Here is an 18,964-nt window from a genome sequence, read left to right on the forward strand (position 1 = left end):
TCTTCTACTTCTATAACCAGGTAAGTTAATAAAAAAGTTTCCTAACTGTATTGGCTTACTGAAAAAAATCATGTGTTGGTAATGTAAAAAGACCTACATGACATGATATAAGCAGGTGGTCTCAAATTAATCTACTAAAGAGGCTCAACACTGTTTAGCTGCCAAAAGCAGTTGGAATTGGGCCGAAACAGTGTGGTAAGTCTTTAGGTGATGACTATTGCGTCTGTTTGACCTCTCCCAAATGTCTGTATCGGCAATAAAAAGAAAAAGTTTCCAATTTAAATAGCTAGAGAATAAAAACAATTTGCCACTAATGGGAAAAAACATACAGCACCTGGTGTTCCCATGTGGTCTCCCACCCAAGTACTAACAAGGCCCAACGCTGCTTAGCTTCCAAGATCAGATGAGATTGGGTGTATCCAATGTGGTATGGCTGTAGGTGAGATACAGGCACTTTTTTGCCCTCTTCTACTTCTATAACCAGGTAAGCTAATAAAAATGTTTCCTAACTGTTTTGGCTTACTGAAAAAAATCATGTGTTGGTAATGTAAAAAGACCTACAGGACATGATATAAGCAGGTGGTCTCAAATTAATCTACTAAAGAGGCTCAACACTGTTTAGCTGCCAAAAGCAGTTGGAATTGGGCCTAAACAGTGTGGTAAGTTTTTAGGTGATGGCTATTGTGTCTGTTTGACCTCTCCCAAAATGTCTGTATTGGCAATAAAAAAAAAAAGTTTCCAATTTAAATAGCTAGAGAATAAAAACAATTTGCCAGTAATGGGAAAAAACCCACAGCACCTGGTGTTCCCATGTGGTCACCCACCCAAGTACTAACCAGGCCCATCACTGCTTAGCTTCCAAGATCAGACGAGATTGGGCGTAACCAATGTTTTATGGCTGTAGGTGTGATACAGGCACTTTTTTTGCACTCTTCTACTTCTATAACCAGGTAAGTTAATAAAAAAGTTTCCTAATTGTATTGGCTTACTGAAAAAAATCATGTGTTGGTAATGTAAAAAGACCTACAGGACATGATATTAGCAGGTGGTCTCAAATGAAACTACTAAAGAGGCTAAACCCTGTTTAGCTGCCAAAAGCAGTTGGAATTGGGCCTAAACAGTGTGGTAAGTTTTTAGGTGATGGCTATTGTGTCTGTTTGACCTCTTCCAAATGTCTGTACTGGCAATAAAGAGAAAAAAGTTTCCAATTTAAAAAGCTAGAGAATAAAAACAATTTGTCAGTAATGGGAAAAACCTACAGCACCTGGTGTTCCCATGTGGTCTCCCACCCAAGTACCAACCAGGCCCAACACTGCCTAGCTTACAAGATCAGACGAGATTGGGTGTATCCAACGTGGTATGGCTGTAGGTGAAATACAGGCACTATTTTGCCCTCTTCTACTTCTATAACCAGGTAAGCTAATAAAAAAGTTTCCTGACTGTATTGGCTTACTGAAAAAAATCATGTGTTGGTAATGTAAAAAGACCTACAGGACATGATATTAGCAGGTGGTCTCAAATTAAACTACTAAAGAGGCTCAACACTGTTTAGCTGCCAAAAGCAGTTGGAATTGGGCCTAAACAGTGTGGTAAGTTTTAGGTGATGGCTATTGTTTCTGTTTGACCTCTTCCAAATGTCTGTACTGGCAATAAAGAGAAAAAAGTTTCCAATTTAAAAAGCAAGAGAATAAAAACAATTTTTCAGTAATGGGAAAAACCTACAGCACCTGGTTTTCCCATGTGGTCTGCCACCAAAGTACTAACCAGGCCCAACACTGCTTAGCTTCCAAGATCAGACGAGATTGGGCGTATCCAATGTGGTATGGCTGTAGGTGAGATACAGGCACTATTTTGCCCTCTTCTACTTCTATAACCAGGTAAGCTAATAAAAAAGTTTCCTAACAGTTTTGGCTTACTGAAAAAAATCATGTGTTGGTAATGTAAAAAGACCTACAGGACATGATATAAGCAGGTGGTCTCAAATTAATCTACTAAAGAGGCTCAACACTGTTTAGCTGCCAAAAGCAGTTGGAATTGGGCCGAAACAGTGTGGTAAGTTTTTAGGTGATGGCTATTGTGTCTGTTTGACCTCTTCCAAATGTCTGTATCGGCAATAAAAAGAAAAAGTTTCCAATTTAAATAGCTAGAGAATAAAAACAATTTGACAGTAATGGGAAAAAACCTACAGCACCTGGTGTTCCCATGTGGTCTCCCACCCAAGTACTAACCAGGCCCAACACTGCTTAGCTTCCAAGATCAGACGAGATTGGGCGTATCCAATGTGGTATGGCTGTAGGTGAAATACAAGCACTTTTTTGCCCTCTTCTACTTCTATAACCAGGTAAGCTAATAAAAAAGTTTCCTAACAGTTTTGGCTTACTGAAAAAAATCATGTGTTGGTAATGTAAAAAGACCTACAGGACATGATATAAGCAGGTGGTCTCAAATTAATCTACTAAAGAGGCTCAACACTGTTTAGCTGCCAAAAGCAGTTGGAATTGGGCCGAAACAGTGTGGTAAGTTTTTAGGTGATGGCTATTGTGTCTGTTTGACCTCTTCCAAATGTCTGTATCGGCAATAAAAAGAAAAAGTTTCCAATTTAAATAGCTAGAGAATCAAAACAATTTGCCAGTAATGGGAAAAAACCTACAGCACCTGGTGTTCCCATATGGTCTCCCACCTAAGTACTAACCAGGCCCAACACTGCTTAGCTTCCAAGATCAGACGAGATTGGGCGTATCCAATGTGGTATGGCTGTAGGTGAGATACAGGCACTTTTTTGCCCTCTTCTACTTCTATAACCAGGTAAGCTAATAAAAATGTTTCCTAACTGTTTTGGCTTACTGAAAAAAATCATGTGTTGGTAATGTAAAAAGACCTACAGGACATGATATAAGCAGGTGGTCTCAAATTAATCTACTAAAGAGGCTCAACACTGTTTAGCTGCCAAAAGCAGTTGGAATTGGGCCTAAACAGTGTGGTAAGTTTTTAGGTGATGGCTATTGTGTCTGTTTGACCTCTTCCAAATGTCTGTACTGGCAATAAAAAAAAGTTTCCAATTTAAATAGCTAGAGAATAAAAACAATTTGCCTGTAATGGAAAAAATTCTACAGCACCGGGTGTTCCCATGTGGTCTCCCACCCAAGTACTAACCATGCCCAACACTGCTTAGCTTCCAAGATCAGACGAGATTGGGCGTATCCAATGTGGTATGGCTGTAGGTGAAATACAAGCACTTTTTTGCCCTCTTCTACTTCTATAACCAGGTAAGCTAATAAAAAAGTTTCCTAACAGTTTTGGCTTACTGAAAAAAATCATGTGTTGGTAATGTAAAAAGACCTACAGGACATGATATAAGCAGGTGGTCTCAAATTAATCTACTAAAGAGGCTCAACACTGTTTAGCTGCCAAAAGCAGTTGGAATTGGGCCGAAACAGTGTGGTAAGTTTTTAGGTGATGGCTATTGTGTCTGTTTGACCTCTTCCAAATGTCTGTATCGGCAATAAAAAGAAAAAGTTTCCAATTTAAATAGCTAGAGAATCAAAACAATTTGCCAGTAATGGGAAAAAACCTACAGCACCTGGTGTTCCCATGTGGTCTCCCACCTAAGTACTAACCAGGCCCAACACTGCTTAGCTTCCAAGATCAGACGAGATTGGGCGTATCCAATGTGGTATGGCTGTAGGTGAGATACAGGCACTTTTTTGCCCTCTTCTACTTCTATAACCAGGTAAGTTAATAAAAAAGTTTCCTAACTGTATTGGCTTACTGAAAAAAATCATGTGTTGGTAATGTAAAAAGACCTACATGACATGATATAAGCAGGTGGTCTCAAATTAATCTACTAAAGAGGCTCAACACTGTTTAGCTGCCAAAAGCAGTTGGAATTGGGCCGAAACAGTGTGGTAAGTCTTTAGGTGATGACTATTGTATCTGTTTGACCTCTCCCAAATGTCTGTATCGGCAATAAAAAGAAAAAGTTTCCAATTTAAATAGCTAGAGAATAAAAACAATTTGCCAGTAATGGGAAAAAACCTACAGCGCCTGGTGTTCCCATATGGTCTCCCACCCAAGTACTAACCAGACCCAACACTGCTTAGCTTCCAAGATCAGACGAGATTAGGCATATCCAATGTGGTATGGCTGTAGGTGAGATACAGGCACTTTTTTGCCCTCTTCTACTTCTTTAACCAGGTAAGTTAATAAAAAAGTTTCCTAACTGTTTTGGCTTACTAAAAAAAAAATCATGTGTTGGTAATGTAAAAAGACCTACATGACATGATATAAGCAGGTGGTCTCAAATTAATCTACTAAAGAGGCTCAACACTGTTTAGCTGCCAAAAGCAGTTGGAATTGGGCCGAAACAGTGTGGTAAGTCTTTAGGTGATGACTATTGTGTCTGTTTGACCTCTCCCAAATGTCTGTATCGGCAATAAAAAGAAAAAGTTTCCAATTTAAATAGCTAGAGAATAAAAACAATTTGCCAGTAATGGGAAAAAACCTACAGCACCTGGTGTTCCCATATGGTCTCCCACCCAAGTACTAACCAGGCCCAACACTGCTTAGCTTCCAAGATCAGACAAGATTGGGCGTATCCAATGTGGTATGGCTGTAGGTGAGATGCAGGCACTATTTTGCCCTCTTCTACTTCTATAACCAGGTAAGCTAATAAAAATGTTTCCTAACTGTTTTGGCTTACTGAAAAAAATCATGTGTTGGTAATGTAAAAAGAACTACAGGACATGATATAAGCAGGTGGTCTCAAATTAATCTACTAAAGAGGCTCAACACTGTTTAGCTGCCAAAAGCAGTTGGAATTGGGCCTAAACAGTGTGGTAAGTTTTTAGGTGATGGCTATTGTGTCTGTTTGACCTCTTCCAAATGTCTGTACTGGCAATAAAAAAAAGTTTCCAATTTAAATAGCTAGAGAATAAAAACAATTTGCCAGTAATGGAAAAAATCCTACAGTACCGGGTGTTCCCATGTGGTCTCCCACCCAAGTACTAACCAGGCCCAACACTGCTTAGCTTCCAAGATCAGACGAGATTGGGCGCATCCAATGTGGTATGGCTGTAGGTGAAATGCAAGCACTTTTTTGCCCTCTTCTACTTCTATAACCAGGTAAGCTAATAAAAAAGTTTCCTAACTGTTTTGGCTTACTGAAAAAAATCATGTGTTGGTAATGTAAAAAGACCTACATGACATGATATAAGCAGGTGGTCTCAAATTAATCTACTAAAGAGGCTCAACACTGTTTAGCTGCCAAAAGCAGTTGGAATTGGGCCTAAACAGTGTGGTAAGTTTTTAGGTGATGTCTATTGTGTCTGTTTGACCTCTTCCAAATGTCTGTACTGGCAATAAAAAAAAGTTTCCAATTTAAATAGCTAGAGAATAAAAACAATTTGCCAGTAATGGAAAAAATCCTACAGTACTGGGTGTTCCCATGTGGTCTCCCACCCAAGTACTAACCAGGCCCAACACTGCTTAGCTTCCAAGATCAGACGAGATTGGGCGCATCCAATGTGGTATGGCTGTAGGTGAAATACAAGCACTTTTTTACACTCTTCTACTTCTATAACCAGGTAAGCTAATAAAAAAGTTTCCTAACAGTTTTGGCTTACTGAAAAAAATCATGTGTTGGTAATGTAAAAAGACCTACAGGACATGATATAAGCAGGTGGTCTCAAATTAATCTACTAAAGAGGCTCAACACAGTTTAGCTGCCAAAAGCAGTTGGAATTTGGCCGAAACAGTGTGGTAAGTTTTTAGGTGATGGCTATTGTGTCTGTTTGACCTCTTCCAAATGTCTGTATCGGCAATAAAAAGAAAAAGTTTCCAATTTAAATAGCTAGAGAATCAAAACAATTTGCCAGTAATGGGAAAAAACCTACAGCACCTGGTGTTCCCATGTGGTCTCCCACCTAAGTACTAACCAGGCCCAACACTGCTTTGCTTCCAAGATCAGACAAGATTGGGCGTATCCAATGTGGTATGGCTGTAGGTGAGATACAGGCACTTTTTTGCCCTCTTCTACTTCTATAACCAGGTAAGTTAATAAAAAAGTTTCCTAACTGTATTGGCTTACTGAAAAAAATCATGTGTTGGTAATGTAAAAAGACCTACATGACATGATATAAGCAGGTGGTCTCAAATTAATCTACTAAAGAGGCTCAACACTGTTTAGCTGCCAAAAGCAGTTGGAATTGGGCCGAAACAGTGTGGTAAGTCTTTAGGTGATGACTATTGTGTCTGTTTGACCTCTCCCAAATGTCTGTATCGGCAATAAAAAGAAAAAGTTTCCAATTTAAATAGCTAGAGAATAAAAACAATTTGCCCGTAATCGGAAAAAACCTACAGCACCTGGTGTTCCCATATGGTCTCCCACCCAAGTACTAACCAGGCCCAACACTGCTTAGCTTCCAAGATCAGACGAGATTGGGCGTATCCAATGTGGTATGGCTGTAGGTGAGATACAGGCACTATTTTGCCCTCTTCTACTTCTATAACCAGGTAAGCTAATAAAAATGTTTCCTAACTGTTTTGGCTTACTGAAAAAAACCATGTGTTGGTAATGTAAAAAGACCTACAGGACATGATATAAGCAGGTGGTCTCAAATTAATCTACTAAAGAGGCTCAACACTGTTTAGCTGCCAAAAGCAGTTGGAATTGGGCCGAAACAGTGTGGTAAGTTTTTAGGTGATGTCTATTGTGTCTGTTTGACCTCTTCCAAATGTCTGTACTGGCAATAAAAAAAAGTTTCCAATTTAAATAGCTAGAGAATAAAAACAATTTGCCAGTAATGGAAAAAATCCTACAGTACTGGGTGTTCCCATGTGGTCTCCCACCCAAGTACTAACCAGGCCCAACACTGCTTAGCTTCCAAGATCAGACGAGATTGGGCGCATCCAATGTGGTATGGCTGTAGGTGAAATACAAGCACTTTTTTACACTCTTCTACTTCTATAACCAGGTAAGCTAATAAAAAAGTTTCCTAACAGTTTTGGCTTACTGAAAAAAATCATGTGTTGGTAATGTAAAAAGACCTACAGGACATGATATAAGCAGGTGGTCTCAAATTAATCTACTAAAGAGGCTCAACACAGTTTAGCTGCCAAAAGCAGTTGGAATTTGGCCGAAACAGTGTGGTAAGTTTTTAGGTGATGGCTATTGTGTCTGTTTGACCTCTTCCAAATGTCTGTATCGGCAATAAAAAGAAAAAGTTTCCAATTTAAATAGCTAGAGAATCAAAACAATTTGCCAGTAATGGGAAAAAACCTACAGCACCTGGTGTTCCCATGTGGTCTCCCACCTAAGTACTAACCAGGCCCAACACTGCTTTGCTTCCAAGATCAGACAAGATTGGGCGTATCCAATGTGGTATGGCTGTAGGTGAGATACAGGCACTTTTTTGCCCTCTTCTACTTCTATAACCAGGTAAGTTAATAAAAAAGTTTCCTAACTGTATTGGCTTACTGAAAAAAATCATGTGTTGGTAATGTAAAAAGACCTACATGACATGATATAAGCAGGTGGTCTCAAATTAATCTACTAAAGAGGCTCAACACTGTTTAGCTGCCAAAAGCAGTTGGAATTGGGCCGAAACAGTGTGGTAAGTCTTTAGGTGATGACTATTGTGTCTGTTTGACCTCTCCCAAATGTCTGTATCGGCAATAAAAAGAAAAAGTTTCCAATTTAAATAGCTAGAGAATAAAAACAATTTGCCCGTAATCGGAAAAAACCTACAGCACCTGGTGTTCCCATATGGTCTCCCACCCAAGTACTAACCAGGCCCAACACTGCTTAGCTTCCAAGATCAGACGAGATTGGGCGTATCCAATGTGGTATGGCTGTAGGTGAGATACAGGCACTATTTTGCCCTCTTCTACTTCTATAACCAGGTAAGCTAATAAAAATGTTTCCTAACTGTTTTGGCTTACTGAAAAAAACCATGTGTTGGTAATGTAAAAAGACCTACAGGACATGATATAAGCAGGTGGTCTCAAATTAATCTACTAAAGAGGCTCAACACTGTTTAGCTGCCAAAAGCAGTTGGAATTGGGCCTAAACAGTGTGGTAAGTTTTTAGGTGATGGCTATTGTGTCTGTTTGACCTCTTCCAAATGTCTGTACTGGCAATAAAAAAAAGTTTCCAATTTAAATAGCTAGAGAATAAAAACAATTTGCCAGTAATGGAAAAAATCCTACAGTACCGGGTGTTCCCATGTGGTCTCCCACCCAAGTACTAACCAGGCCCAACACTGCTTAGCTTCCAAGATCAGACGAGATTGGGAGCATCCAATGTGGTATGGCTGTAGGTGAAATACAAGCACTTTTTTGCCCTCTTCTACTTCTATAACCAGGTAAGCTAATAAAAAAGTTTCCTAACAGTTTTGGCTTACTGAAAAAAATCATGTGTTGGTAATGTAAAAAGACCTACAGGACATGATATAAGCAGGTGGTCTCAAATTAATTTACTAAAGAGGCTCAACACTGTTTAGCTGCCAAAAGCAGTTGGAATTGGGCCGAAACAGTGTGTTAAGTTTTTAGATGATGGCTATTGTGTCTGTTTGACCTCTTCCAAATGTCTGTATCGGCAATAAAAAGAAAAAGTTTCCAATTTAAATAGCTAGAGAATCAAAACAATTTGCCAGTAATGTGAAAAAACCTACAGCACCTGGTGTTCCCATATGGTCTCCCACCCAAGTACTAACCAGACCCAACACTGCTTAGCTTCCAAGATCAGACGAGATTGGGCGTATCCAATGTGGTATGGCTGTAGGTGAGATACAGGCACTATTTTGCCCTCTTCTACTTCTATAACCAGGTAAGCTAATAAAAATGTTTCCTAACTGTTTTGGCTTACTGAAAAAAATCATGTGTTGGTAATGTAAAAAGACCTACAGGACATGATATAAGCAGGTGGTCTCAAATTAATCTACTAAAGAGGCTCAACACTGTTTAGCTGCCAAAAGCAGTTGGAATTGGGCCTAAACAGTGTGGTAAGTTTTTAGGTGATGGCTATTGTGTCTGTTTGACCTCTTCCAAATGTCTGTACTGGCAATAAAAAAAAGTTTCCAATTTAAATAGCTAGAGAATAAAAACAATTTGCCAGTAATGGAAAAAATCCTACAGTACCGGGTGTTCCCATGTGGTCTCCCACCCAAGTACTAACCAGGCCCAACACTGATTAGCTTCCAAGATCAGACGAGATTGGGCGCATCCAATGTGGTATGGCTGTAGGTGAAATACAAGCACTTTTTTGCCCTCTTCTACTTCTATAACCAGGTAAGCTAATAAAAAAGTTTCCTAACAGTTTTGGCTTACTGAAAAAAATCATGTGGTGGTAATGTAAAAAGACCTACAGGACATGATATAAGCAGGTGGTCTCAAATTAATCTACTAAAGAGGCTCAACACTGTTTAGCTGCCAAAAGCAGTTGGAATTGGGCCGAAACAGTGTGGTAAGTCTTTAGGTGATGACTATTGTGTCTGTTTGACCTCTCCCAAATGTCTGTATTGGCAATAAAAAGAAAAAGTTTCCAATTTAAATAGCTAGAGAATAAAAACAATTTGCCAGTAATGGGAAAAAACCTACAGCACCTGGTGTTCCCATATGGTCTCCCACCCAAGTACTAACCAGGCCCAACACTGCTTAGCTTCCAAGATCAGACGAGATTGGGCGTATCCAATGTGGTATGGCTGTAGGTGAGATACAGGCACTTTTTTGCCCTCTTCTACTTCTATAACCAGGTAAGTTAATAAAAAAGTTTCCTAACTGTATTGGCTTACTGAAAAAAATCATGTGTTGGTAATGTAAAAAGACCTACATGACATGATATAAGCAGGTGGTCTCAAATTAATCTACTAAAGAGGCTCAACACTGTTTAGCTGCCAAAAGCAGTTGGAATTGGGCCGAAACAGTGTGGTAAGTCTTTAGGTGATGGCTATTGTGTCTGTTTGAACTCTCCCAAATGTCTGTATCGGCAATAAAAAGAAAAAGTTTCCAATTTAAATAGCTAGAGAATAAAAACAATTTGCCCGTAATCGGAAAAAACCTACAGCACCTGGTGTTCCCATATGGTCTCCCACCCAAGTACTAACCAGGCCCAACACTGCTTAGCTTCCAAGATCAGACGAGATTGGGCGTATCCAATGTGGTATGGCTGTAGGTGAGATACAGGCACTATTTTGCCCTCTTCTACTTCTATAACCAGGTAAGCTAATAAAAAAGTTTCCTAACAGTTTTGGCTTACTGAAAAAAACCATGTGTTGGTAATGTAAAAAGACCTACAGGACATGATATAAGCAGGTGGTCTCAAATTAATCTACTAAAGAGGCTCAACACTGTTTAGCTGCCAAAAGCAGTTGGAATTGGGCCTAAACAGTGTGGTAAGTTTTTAGGTGATGGCTATTGTGTCTGTTTGACCTCTTCCAAATGTCTGTATCGGCAATAAAAAGAAAAAGTTTCCAATTTAAATAGCTAGAGAATCAAAACAATTTGCCAGTAGTGGGAAAAAACCTACAGCACCTGGTGTTCCCATGTGGTCTCCCACCTAAGTACTAACCAGGCCCAACACTGCTTAGCTTCCAAGATCAGACGAGATTGGGCGTATCCAATGTGGTATAGCTGTAGGTGAGATACAGGCACTTTTTTGCCCTCTTCTACTTCTATAACCAGGTAAGTTAATAAAAAAAGTGTCCTAACTGTATTGGCTTACTGAAAAAAATCATGTGTTGGTAATGTAAAAAGACCTACATGACATGATATAAGCAGGTGGTCTCAAATTAATCTACTAAAGAGGCTCAACACTGTTTAGCTGCCAAAAGCAGTTGGAATTGGGCCGAAACAGTGTGGTAAGTCTTTAGGTGATGACTATTGTGTCTGTTTGACCTCTCCCAAATGTCTCTATCGGCAATAAAAAGAAAAAGTTTCCAATTTAAATAGCTAGAGAATAAAAACAATTTGCCAGTAATGGGAAAAAACCTACAGCACCTGGTGTTCCCATATGGTCTCCCACCCAAGTACTAACCAGGCCCAACACTGCTTAGCTTCCAAGATCAGACAAGATTAGGCATATCCAATGTGGTATGGCTGTAGGTGAGATACAGGCACTTTTTTGCCCTCTTCTACTTCTATAACCAGGTAAGTTAATAAAAAAGTTTCCTAACTGTTTTGGCTTACTGAAAAAAATCATGTGTTGGTAATGTAAAAAGACCTACATGACATGATATAAGCAGGTGGTCTCAAATTAATCTACTAAAGAGGCTCAACACTGTTTAGCTGCCAAAAGCAGTTGGAATTGGGCCGAAACAGTGTGGTAAGTCTTTAGGTGATGACTATTGTGTCTGTTTGACCTCTCCCAAATGTCTGTATCGGCAATAAAAAGAAAAAGTTTCCAATTTAAATAGCTAGAGAATAAAAACAATTTGCCAGTAATGGGAAAAAACCTACAGCACCTGGTGTTCCCATATGGTCTCCCACCCAAGTACTAACCAGGCCCAACACTGCTTAGCTTCCAAGATCAGACGAGATTGGGCGTACCCAATGTGGTATGGCTGTAGGTGAGATACAAGCACTATTTTGCCCTCTTCTACTTCTATAACCAGGTAAGCTAATAAAAAAGTTTCCTAACTGTTTTGGCTTACTGAAAAAAATCATGTGTTGGTAATGTAAAAAGACCTACAGGACATGATATAAGCAGGTGGTCTCAAATTAATCTACTAAAGAGGCTCAACACTGTTTAGCTGCCAAAAGCAGTTGGAATTGGGCCTAAACAGTGTGGTAAGTTTTTAGGTGATGGCTATTGTGTCTGTTTGACCTCTTCCAAATGTCTGTACTGGCAATAAAAAAAAGTTTCCAATTTATATAGCTAGAGAATAAAAACAATTTGCCACTAATGGAAAATATCCTACAGCACCGGGTGTTCCCATGTGGTCTCCCACCCAAGTACTAACCAGGCCCAACACTGCTTAGCTTCCAAGATCAGACGAGATTGGGCGTATCCAATGTGGTATGGCTGTAGGTGAGATACAGGCACTTTTTTGCCCTCTTCTACTTCTATAACCAGGTAAGTTAATAAAAAAGTTTCCTAACTGTATTGGCTTACTGAAAAAAATCATGTGTTGGTAATGTAAAAAGACCTACATGACATGATATAAGCAGGTGGTCTCAAATTAATCTACTAAAGAGGCTCAACACTGTTTAGCTGCCAAAAGCAGTTGGAATTGGGCCGAAACAGTGTGGTAAGTCTTTAGGTGATGGCTATTGTGTCTGTTTGAACTCTCCCAAATGTCTGTATCGGCAATAAAAAGAAAAAGTTTCCAATTTAAATAGCTAGAGAATAAAAACAATTTGCCCGTAATCGGAAAAAACCTACAGCACCTGGTGTTCCCATATGGTCTCCCACCCAAGTACTAACCAGGCCCAACACTGCTTAGCTTCCAAGATCAGACGAGATTGGGCGTATCCAATGTGGTATGGCTGTAGGTGAGATACAGGCACTATTTTGCCCTCTTCTACTTCTATAACCAGGTAAGCTAATAAAAAAGTTTCCTAACAGTTTTGGCTTACTGAAAAAAACCATGTGTTGGTAATGTAAAAAGACCTACAGGACATGATATAAGCAGGTGGTCTCAAATTAATCTACTAAAGAGGCTCAACACTGTTTAGCTGCCAAAAGCAGTTGGAATTGGGCCTAAACAGTGTGGTAAGTTTTAAGGTGATGGCTATTGTGTCTGTTTGACCTCTTCCAAATGTCTGTATCGGCAATAAAAAGAAAAAGTTTCCAATTTAAATAGCTAGAGAATCAAAACAATTTGCCAGTAGTGGGAAAAAACCTACAGCACCTGGTGTTCCCATGTGGTCTCCCACCTAAGTACTAACCAGGCCCAACACTGCTTAGCTTCCAAGATCAGACGAGATTGGGCGTATCCAATGTGGTATAGCTGTAGGTGAGATACAGGCACTTTTTTGCCCTCTTCTACTTCTATAACCAGGTAAGTTAATAAAAAAAGTGTCCTAACTGTATTGGCTTACTGAAAAAAATCATGTGTTGGTAATGTAAAAAGACCTACATGACATGATATAAGCAGGTGGTCTCAAATTAATCTACTAAAGAGGCTCAACACTGTTTAGCTGCCAAAAGCAGTTGGAATTGGGCCGAAACAGTGTGGTAAGTCTTTAGGTGATGACTATTGTGTCTGTTTGACCTCTCCCAAATGTCTCTATCGGCAAAAAAAAGAAAAAGTTTCCAATTTAAATAGCTAGAGAATCAAACAATTTGCCAGTAATGGGAAAAAACCTACAGCACCTGGTGTTCCCATGTGGTCTCCCACCTAAGTACTAACCAGGCCCAACACTGCTTAGCTTCCAAGATCAGACGAGATTAGGCATATCCAATGTGGTATGGCTGTAGGTGAGATACAGGCACTTTTTTGCCCTCTTCTACTTCTATAACCAGGTAAGTTAATAAAAAAGTTTCCTAACTGTATTGGCTTACTGAAAAAAATCATGTGTTGGTAATGTAAAAAGACCTACAGGACATGATATTAGCAGGTGGTCTCAAATGAAACTACTAAAGAGGCTAAACACTGTTTAGCTGCCAAAAGCAGTTGGAATTGGGCCTAAACAGTGTGGTAAGTTTTTAGGTGATGGCTATTGTGTCTGTTTGACCTCTTCCAAATGTCTGTACTGGCAATAAAGAGAAAAAAGTTTCCAATTTAAAAAGCTAGAGAATAAAAACAATTTGTCAGTAATGGGAAAAACCTACAGCACCTGGTGTTCCCATGTGGTCTCCCACCCAAGTACCAACCAGGCCCAACACTGCCTAGCTTACAAGATCAGACGAGATTGGGCGTATCCAATGTGGTATGGCTGTAGGTGAAATACAGGCACTATTTTGCCCTCTTCTACTTCTATAACCAGGTAAGCTAATAAAAAAGTTTCCTGACTGTATTGGCTTACTGAAAAAAATCATGTGTTGGTAATGTAAAAAGACCTACAGGACATGATATTAGCAGGTGGTCTCAAATTAAACTACTAAAGAGGCTCAACACTGTTTAGCTGCCAAAAGCAGTTGGAATTGGGCCTAAACAGTGTGGTAAGTTTTAGGTGATGGCTATTGTTTCTGTTTGACCTCTTCCAAATGTCTGTACTGGCAATAAAGAGAAAACAGTTTCCAATTTAAAAAGCAAGAGAATAAAAACAATTTGTCAGTAATGGGAAAAACCTACAGCACCTGGTTTTCCCATGTGGTCTCCCACCAAAGTACTAACCAGGCCCAACACTGCTTAGCTTCCAAGATCAGACGAGATTGGGCGTATCCAATGTGGTATGGCTGTAGGTGAGATACAGGCACTATTTTGCCCTCTTCTACTTCTATAACCAGGTAAGCTAATAAAAAAGTTTCCTAACAGTTTTGGCTTACTGAAAAAAATCATGTGTTGGTAATGTAAAAAGACCTACAGGACATGATATAAGCAGGTGGTCTCAAATTAATCTACTAAAGAGGCTCAACACTGTTTAGCTGCCAAAAGCAGTTGGAATTGGGCCGAAACAGTGTGGTAAGTTTTTAGGTGATGGCTATTGTGTCTGTTTGACCTCTTCCAAATGTCTGTATCGGCAATAAAAAGAAAAAGTTTCCAATTTAAATAGCTAGAGAATCAAAACAATTTGCCAGTAATGGGAAAAAACCTACAGCACCTGGTGTTCCCATGTGGTCTCCCACCTAAGTACTAACCAGGCCCAACACTGCTTAGCTTCCAAGATCAGACGAGATTGGGCGTATCCAATGTGGTATGGCTGTAGGTGAGATACAGGCACTTTTTTGCCCTCTTCTACTTCTATAACCAGGTAAGTTAATAAAAAAGTTTCCTAACTGTATTGGCTTACTGAAAAAAATCATGTGTTGGTAATGTAAAAAGACCTACATGACATGATATAAGCAGGTGGTCTCAAATTAATCTACTAAAGAGGCTCAACACTGTTTAGCTGCCAAAAGCAGTTGGAATTGGGCCGAAACAGTGTGGTAAGTCTTTAGGTGATGACTATTGTGTCTGTTTGACCTCTCCCAAATGTCTGTATCGGCAATAAAAAGAAAAAGTTTCCAATTTAAATAGCTAGATAATAAAAACAATTTGCCAGTAATGGGAAAAAACCTACAGCACCTGGTGTTCCCATGTGGTCACCCACCCAGATACTAACCAGGGCCATCCATGATTAGCTTCCAAGATCAGATGAGATTGGGCGTATCCAATGTGGTATGGCTGTAGGTGAGATACAGGCACTTTTTTGCCCTCTTCTACTTCTATAACCAGGTAAGCTAATAAAAAAGTTTCCAAACTGTTTTGGCTTACTGAAAAAAATCATGTGTTGGTAATGTAAAAAGACCTACAGGACATGATATAAGCAGGTGGTCTCAAATTAAACTACTAAAGAGGCTTAACAATGTTTAGCTGCCAAAAGCAGTTGGAATTGGGCCTAAACAGTGTGGTAAGTTTTTAGGTGATGGCTATTGTGACTGTTTGACCTCTCCCAAATGTCTGCATTGGCAATAAAAAGAAAAAGTTTCCAATTTAAATAGCTAGAGAATAAAAACAATTTGCCACTAATGGGAAAAAACATACAGCACCTGGTGTTCCCATGTGGTCTCCCACCCAAGTACTAACAAGGCCCAACGCTGCTTAGCTTCCAAGATCAGATGAGATTGGGTGTATCCAATGTGGTATGGCTGTAGGTGAGATACAGGCACTTTTTTGCCCTCTTCTACTTCTATAACCAGGTAAGCTAATAAAAAAGTTCCCTAATTGTATTGGCTTACTGAAAAAAATCATGTGTTGGTAATGTAAAAAGACGTACAGGACATAATATTAGCAGGTGGTCTCAAATTAAACTACTGTACTAAAGAGGCTCAACACTGTTTAGCTGACAAAAGCAGTTGGAATTGGGCCGAAACAGTGTGGTAAGTCTTTAGGTGATGGCTATTGTGTCTGTTTGACCTCTCCCAAAATGTCTGTATTGGCAATAAAAAAAAAGTTTCCAATTTAAATAGCTAGAGAATAAAAACAATTTGCCAGTAATGGGAAAAAACCTACAGCACCTGGTGTTCCCATGTGGTCACCCACCCAAGTACTAACCAGGCCCATCACTGCTTAGCTTCCAAGATCAGATGAGACTGGGCGTATCCAATGTTTTATGGCTGTAGGTGAGATACAGTCACTTTTTTTGCACTCTTCTACTTCTATAACCCGGTAAGTTAATAAAAAAGTTTCCTAACTGTTTTGGCTTACTGAAAAAAATCATGTGTTGGTAATGTAAAAAGACCTACAGGACATGATATAAGCAGGTGGTCTCAAATGAAACTACTAAAGAGGCTCAACACTGTTTAGCTGCCAAAATCAGTTGGAATTGGGCCTAAACAGTGTGGTAAGTTTTTAGGTGATGGCTATTGTGTCTGTTTGACCTCTTCCAAATGTCTGTACTGGCAATAAAAAAAGTTTCCAATTTAAATAGCTAGAGAATAAAAACAATTTGCCAGTAATGGGAAAAAACCTACAGCACCTGGTGTTCCCATGTGGTCTCCCACCAAAGTACTAACCAGGCCCAACACTGCTTAGCTTCCAAGATCAGGTGTATCCAATGTGGTATGGCTGTAGGTGAGATACAGGCACTTTTTTGCCCTCTTCTACTTCTATAACCAAGTAAGCTAATAACAAAGTTTCCTAACTGTATTGGCTTACTGAAAAAAAATCATGTGTTGGTAATGTAAAAAGACCTACATGACATAATATTAGCAGGTGGTCTCAAATTAAACTACTAAAGAGGCTCAACACTGTTTAGCTGCCAAAAGCAGTTGGATTTTGGCCGAAACAGTGTGGTAAGTCTTTAGGTGTTGGCTATTGTGTCTGTTTGACCTCTCCCAAATGTCTGTTTTGGCAATAAAAAAATAAGTTTCCAATTTAAAAAGCTAGAGAATAAAAACAATTTGCCAGTAATGGGAAAAAACCTACAGCACCTGGTGTTCCCATGTGGTCTCCCACCCAAGTACTAACCAGGCCCAACACTGCTTAGCTTCCAAGATCAGACGAGATTGGGCATATCCAATGTGGTATGGCTGTAGGTGAGATACAGGCACTTTTTTGCCCTCTTCTACTTCTATAACCAGGTAAGCTAATAAAAAAGTTTCCTAACTGTTTTGGCTTACTGAAAAAAATCATGTGTTGGTAATGTAAAAAGATCTACAGGACATGATATAAGCAGGTGGTCTCAAATAAAACTACTAAAGAGGCTCAACACTGTTTAGCTGCCAAAAGCAGTTGGAATTGGGCCTAAACAATGTGTGGTAAGTTTTTAGGTGATGGCTATTGTGTCTGTTTGACCTCTTCCAAATGTCTGTACTGGCAATAAAAATAAAAAGTTTCCAATTTAAATATCAAGAGAATAAAAACAATTTGCCAGTAATGGGAAAAAACCTACAGCATCTGGTGTTCCCATGTGGTCTCCCACCCAAGTACTAACCAGGCCCAACACTGCTTAGCTTCCAAGATCAGGTGTATCCAATGTGGTATGGCTGTAGGTGAGATACAGGCACTTTTTTGCCCTCTTCTACTTCTATAACCAAGTAAGCTAATAACAAAGTTTCCTAACTGTATTGGCTTACTGAAAAAAAATCATGTGTTGGTAATGTAAAAAGACCTACATGACATAATATTAGCAGGTGGTCTCAAATTAAACTACTAAAGAGGCTCAACACTGTTTAGCTGCCAAAAGCAGTTGGATTTTGGCCGAAACAGTGTGGTAAGTCTTTAGGTGATGGCTATTGTGTCTGTTTGACCTCTCCCAAATGTCTGTTTTGGCAATAAAAAAATAAGTTTCTAATTTAAAAAGCTAGAGAATAAAAACAATTTGCCAGTAATGGGAAAAAACCTACAGCACCTGGTGTTCCCATGTGGTCTCCCACCCAAGTACTAACCAGGCCCAACACTGCTTAGCTTCCAAGATCAGACGAGATTGGGCGTATCCAATGTGGTATGGCTGTAGGTGAGATACCGGCACTTTTTTGCCCTCTTCTACTTTTATAACCAGGTAAGCTAATAAAAAAGTTTCCTAACTGTATTGGCTTACTGAAAAAAATCATGTGTTGGTAATGTAAAAAGACCTACAGGACATGATATAAGCAGGTGGTCTCAAATAAAACCACTAAAGAGGCTCAACAATGTTTAGCTGCCAAAATCAGTTGGAATTGGGCCTAAACAGTGTGGTAAGTTTTTAGGTGATGGCTATTGTGACTGTTTGACCTCTCCTAAACGTCTGTATTGGCAATAAAAAGAAAAAGTTTCCAATTTAAATAGCTAGAGAATAAAAACAACTTGCCACTAATGGGAAAAAACATACAGCACCTGGTATTCCCATGTGGTCACCCACCCAAGTACTAACCAGGCCCATCACTGCTTAGCTTCCAAGATCAGATGAGATTGGGCGTATCCAATGTTGTATGGCTGTAGGTGAGATATAGGCACTTTTTTGCCCTCTTCTACTTCCATAACCAGGTAAGCTAATAAAAAAGTTTCCTAACTGTTTTGGCTTACAGAAAAAAATCATGTGTTGGTAATGTAAAAAGACCAACAGGACATGATATTAGCAGGTGGTCTCAAATTAATCTTCTAAAGAGGCTCAACACTGTTTAGCTGCCAAAAGCAGTTGGAATTGGGCCTAACCAGTTTAGTAAGTTTTTAGGTGATGGCTATTGTGTCTGTTTGACCTCTTCCAAATGTCTGTACTAGCAATAAAAAAAGTTTCCAATTTAAATAGCTAGAGAATAAAAACAATTTGCCAGTAATGGGAAAAACCTACAGCACCTGGTGTTCCCATGTGGTCTCCCACCTAAGTACTAAACAGGCCCAACACTGCTTAGCTTCCAAGATCAGATGAGATTGGGCCTACCCAATGTGGTATAGGTGTAGGTGAG

At 39.4% G+C, this 18,964-nt stretch overlaps 35 non-coding genes and 6 pseudogenes across 35 annotated transcripts; all 41 read right to left on the reverse strand.

Moving 5' to 3' along the window:
• Positions 1-322: 322 nt before the first annotated feature.
• LOC146034079 (5S ribosomal RNA) lies at positions 323-441 on the reverse strand. The gene has a single exon (XR_014459486.1). It is a non-coding gene; the product is annotated as a 5S ribosomal RNA (ribosomal RNA).
• A 346-nt stretch (positions 442-787) lies between these two features.
• Positions 788-906, reverse strand: LOC146028123 (5S ribosomal RNA; annotated as a pseudogene).
• A 346-nt stretch (positions 907-1,252) lies between these two features.
• LOC146027486 (5S ribosomal RNA) lies at positions 1,253-1,371 on the reverse strand. The gene has a single exon (XR_014454886.1). It is a non-coding gene; the product is annotated as a 5S ribosomal RNA (ribosomal RNA).
• A 344-nt stretch (positions 1,372-1,715) lies between these two features.
• LOC146032055 (5S ribosomal RNA) lies at positions 1,716-1,834 on the reverse strand. The gene has a single exon (XR_014457503.1). It is a non-coding gene; the product is annotated as a 5S ribosomal RNA (ribosomal RNA).
• A 345-nt stretch (positions 1,835-2,179) lies between these two features.
• LOC146032393 (5S ribosomal RNA) lies at positions 2,180-2,298 on the reverse strand. Its single transcript, XR_014457831.1, has one exon. It is a non-coding gene; the product is annotated as a 5S ribosomal RNA (ribosomal RNA).
• A 345-nt stretch (positions 2,299-2,643) lies between these two features.
• On the reverse strand, positions 2,644-2,762 carry LOC146031074 (5S ribosomal RNA). The gene has a single exon (XR_014456551.1). It is a non-coding gene; the product is annotated as a 5S ribosomal RNA (ribosomal RNA).
• A 342-nt stretch (positions 2,763-3,104) lies between these two features.
• Positions 3,105-3,223, reverse strand: LOC146035135 (5S ribosomal RNA). The gene has a single exon (XR_014460539.1). It is a non-coding gene; the product is annotated as a 5S ribosomal RNA (ribosomal RNA).
• A 345-nt stretch (positions 3,224-3,568) lies between these two features.
• Positions 3,569-3,687, reverse strand: LOC146030567 (5S ribosomal RNA). The gene has a single exon (XR_014456057.1). It is a non-coding gene; the product is annotated as a 5S ribosomal RNA (ribosomal RNA).
• Positions 3,688-4,032: 345 nt separating this feature from the next.
• LOC146034961 (5S ribosomal RNA) lies at positions 4,033-4,151 on the reverse strand. Its single transcript, XR_014460365.1, has one exon. It is a non-coding gene; the product is annotated as a 5S ribosomal RNA (ribosomal RNA).
• Positions 4,152-4,498: 347 nt separating this feature from the next.
• On the reverse strand, positions 4,499-4,617 carry LOC146032423 (5S ribosomal RNA). Its single transcript, XR_014457859.1, has one exon. It is a non-coding gene; the product is annotated as a 5S ribosomal RNA (ribosomal RNA).
• Positions 4,618-4,959: 342 nt separating this feature from the next.
• Positions 4,960-5,078, reverse strand: LOC146032914 (5S ribosomal RNA). Its single transcript, XR_014458326.1, has one exon. It is a non-coding gene; the product is annotated as a 5S ribosomal RNA (ribosomal RNA).
• Positions 5,079-5,420: 342 nt separating this feature from the next.
• On the reverse strand, positions 5,421-5,539 carry LOC146034650 (5S ribosomal RNA). Its single transcript, XR_014460055.1, has one exon. It is a non-coding gene; the product is annotated as a 5S ribosomal RNA (ribosomal RNA).
• A 345-nt stretch (positions 5,540-5,884) lies between these two features.
• Positions 5,885-6,003, reverse strand: LOC146033560 (5S ribosomal RNA). The gene has a single exon (XR_014458969.1). It is a non-coding gene; the product is annotated as a 5S ribosomal RNA (ribosomal RNA).
• Positions 6,004-6,348: 345 nt separating this feature from the next.
• Positions 6,349-6,467, reverse strand: LOC146030642 (5S ribosomal RNA). The gene has a single exon (XR_014456132.1). It is a non-coding gene; the product is annotated as a 5S ribosomal RNA (ribosomal RNA).
• Positions 6,468-6,809: 342 nt separating this feature from the next.
• On the reverse strand, positions 6,810-6,928 carry LOC146034651 (5S ribosomal RNA). Its single transcript, XR_014460056.1, has one exon. It is a non-coding gene; the product is annotated as a 5S ribosomal RNA (ribosomal RNA).
• A 345-nt stretch (positions 6,929-7,273) lies between these two features.
• Positions 7,274-7,392, reverse strand: LOC146033563 (5S ribosomal RNA). Its single transcript, XR_014458971.1, has one exon. It is a non-coding gene; the product is annotated as a 5S ribosomal RNA (ribosomal RNA).
• A 345-nt stretch (positions 7,393-7,737) lies between these two features.
• On the reverse strand, positions 7,738-7,856 carry LOC146030643 (5S ribosomal RNA). The gene has a single exon (XR_014456133.1). It is a non-coding gene; the product is annotated as a 5S ribosomal RNA (ribosomal RNA).
• A 342-nt stretch (positions 7,857-8,198) lies between these two features.
• On the reverse strand, positions 8,199-8,317 carry LOC146032975 (5S ribosomal RNA). The gene has a single exon (XR_014458386.1). It is a non-coding gene; the product is annotated as a 5S ribosomal RNA (ribosomal RNA).
• A 345-nt stretch (positions 8,318-8,662) lies between these two features.
• LOC146032079 (5S ribosomal RNA) lies at positions 8,663-8,781 on the reverse strand. Its single transcript, XR_014457525.1, has one exon. It is a non-coding gene; the product is annotated as a 5S ribosomal RNA (ribosomal RNA).
• A 342-nt stretch (positions 8,782-9,123) lies between these two features.
• On the reverse strand, positions 9,124-9,242 carry LOC146034132 (5S ribosomal RNA). Its single transcript, XR_014459539.1, has one exon. It is a non-coding gene; the product is annotated as a 5S ribosomal RNA (ribosomal RNA).
• A 345-nt stretch (positions 9,243-9,587) lies between these two features.
• On the reverse strand, positions 9,588-9,706 carry LOC146030644 (5S ribosomal RNA). Its single transcript, XR_014456135.1, has one exon. It is a non-coding gene; the product is annotated as a 5S ribosomal RNA (ribosomal RNA).
• A 345-nt stretch (positions 9,707-10,051) lies between these two features.
• Positions 10,052-10,170, reverse strand: LOC146030645 (5S ribosomal RNA). Its single transcript, XR_014456136.1, has one exon. It is a non-coding gene; the product is annotated as a 5S ribosomal RNA (ribosomal RNA).
• A 345-nt stretch (positions 10,171-10,515) lies between these two features.
• On the reverse strand, positions 10,516-10,634 carry LOC146031258 (5S ribosomal RNA). The gene has a single exon (XR_014456729.1). It is a non-coding gene; the product is annotated as a 5S ribosomal RNA (ribosomal RNA).
• A 346-nt stretch (positions 10,635-10,980) lies between these two features.
• On the reverse strand, positions 10,981-11,099 carry LOC146034498 (5S ribosomal RNA). Its single transcript, XR_014459905.1, has one exon. It is a non-coding gene; the product is annotated as a 5S ribosomal RNA (ribosomal RNA).
• Positions 11,100-11,444: 345 nt separating this feature from the next.
• Positions 11,445-11,563, reverse strand: LOC146031589 (5S ribosomal RNA). Its single transcript, XR_014457052.1, has one exon. It is a non-coding gene; the product is annotated as a 5S ribosomal RNA (ribosomal RNA).
• Positions 11,564-11,905: 342 nt separating this feature from the next.
• LOC146031797 (5S ribosomal RNA) lies at positions 11,906-12,024 on the reverse strand. The gene has a single exon (XR_014457251.1). It is a non-coding gene; the product is annotated as a 5S ribosomal RNA (ribosomal RNA).
• Positions 12,025-12,369: 345 nt separating this feature from the next.
• Positions 12,370-12,488, reverse strand: LOC146030646 (5S ribosomal RNA). The gene has a single exon (XR_014456137.1). It is a non-coding gene; the product is annotated as a 5S ribosomal RNA (ribosomal RNA).
• Positions 12,489-12,833: 345 nt separating this feature from the next.
• LOC146031259 (5S ribosomal RNA) lies at positions 12,834-12,952 on the reverse strand. Its single transcript, XR_014456730.1, has one exon. It is a non-coding gene; the product is annotated as a 5S ribosomal RNA (ribosomal RNA).
• A 345-nt stretch (positions 12,953-13,297) lies between these two features.
• On the reverse strand, positions 13,298-13,416 carry LOC146032810 (5S ribosomal RNA). The gene has a single exon (XR_014458227.1). It is a non-coding gene; the product is annotated as a 5S ribosomal RNA (ribosomal RNA).
• A 345-nt stretch (positions 13,417-13,761) lies between these two features.
• On the reverse strand, positions 13,762-13,880 carry LOC146027526 (5S ribosomal RNA). Its single transcript, XR_014454924.1, has one exon. It is a non-coding gene; the product is annotated as a 5S ribosomal RNA (ribosomal RNA).
• A 344-nt stretch (positions 13,881-14,224) lies between these two features.
• Positions 14,225-14,343, reverse strand: LOC146030418 (5S ribosomal RNA). The gene has a single exon (XR_014455913.1). It is a non-coding gene; the product is annotated as a 5S ribosomal RNA (ribosomal RNA).
• A 345-nt stretch (positions 14,344-14,688) lies between these two features.
• LOC146030568 (5S ribosomal RNA) lies at positions 14,689-14,807 on the reverse strand. Its single transcript, XR_014456058.1, has one exon. It is a non-coding gene; the product is annotated as a 5S ribosomal RNA (ribosomal RNA).
• Positions 14,808-15,152: 345 nt separating this feature from the next.
• LOC146028119 (5S ribosomal RNA) lies at positions 15,153-15,271 on the reverse strand (annotated as a pseudogene).
• Positions 15,272-15,616: 345 nt separating this feature from the next.
• Positions 15,617-15,735, reverse strand: LOC146034080 (5S ribosomal RNA). Its single transcript, XR_014459487.1, has one exon. It is a non-coding gene; the product is annotated as a 5S ribosomal RNA (ribosomal RNA).
• Positions 15,736-16,084: 349 nt separating this feature from the next.
• Positions 16,085-16,203, reverse strand: LOC146027759 (5S ribosomal RNA; annotated as a pseudogene).
• Positions 16,204-16,545: 342 nt separating this feature from the next.
• LOC146028589 (5S ribosomal RNA) lies at positions 16,546-16,654 on the reverse strand (annotated as a pseudogene).
• A 345-nt stretch (positions 16,655-16,999) lies between these two features.
• Positions 17,000-17,118, reverse strand: LOC146030984 (5S ribosomal RNA). Its single transcript, XR_014456463.1, has one exon. It is a non-coding gene; the product is annotated as a 5S ribosomal RNA (ribosomal RNA).
• Positions 17,119-17,465: 347 nt separating this feature from the next.
• Positions 17,466-17,574, reverse strand: LOC146029165 (5S ribosomal RNA; annotated as a pseudogene).
• Positions 17,575-17,919: 345 nt separating this feature from the next.
• LOC146032405 (5S ribosomal RNA) lies at positions 17,920-18,038 on the reverse strand. Its single transcript, XR_014457842.1, has one exon. It is a non-coding gene; the product is annotated as a 5S ribosomal RNA (ribosomal RNA).
• A 345-nt stretch (positions 18,039-18,383) lies between these two features.
• LOC146033700 (5S ribosomal RNA) lies at positions 18,384-18,502 on the reverse strand. The gene has a single exon (XR_014459109.1). It is a non-coding gene; the product is annotated as a 5S ribosomal RNA (ribosomal RNA).
• Positions 18,503-18,842: 340 nt separating this feature from the next.
• On the reverse strand, positions 18,843-18,961 carry LOC146028349 (5S ribosomal RNA; annotated as a pseudogene).
• Between the last annotated feature and the right edge of the window lie 3 nt (positions 18,962-18,964).

Source organism: Crinia signifera, chromosome 8 (assembly GCF_055691185.1).
Source record: "Crinia signifera chromosome 8, ASM5569118v1, whole genome shotgun sequence".
In the NCBI taxonomy this organism is placed as follows: Eukaryota; Metazoa; Chordata; class Amphibia; order Anura; family Myobatrachidae; genus Crinia; species Crinia signifera.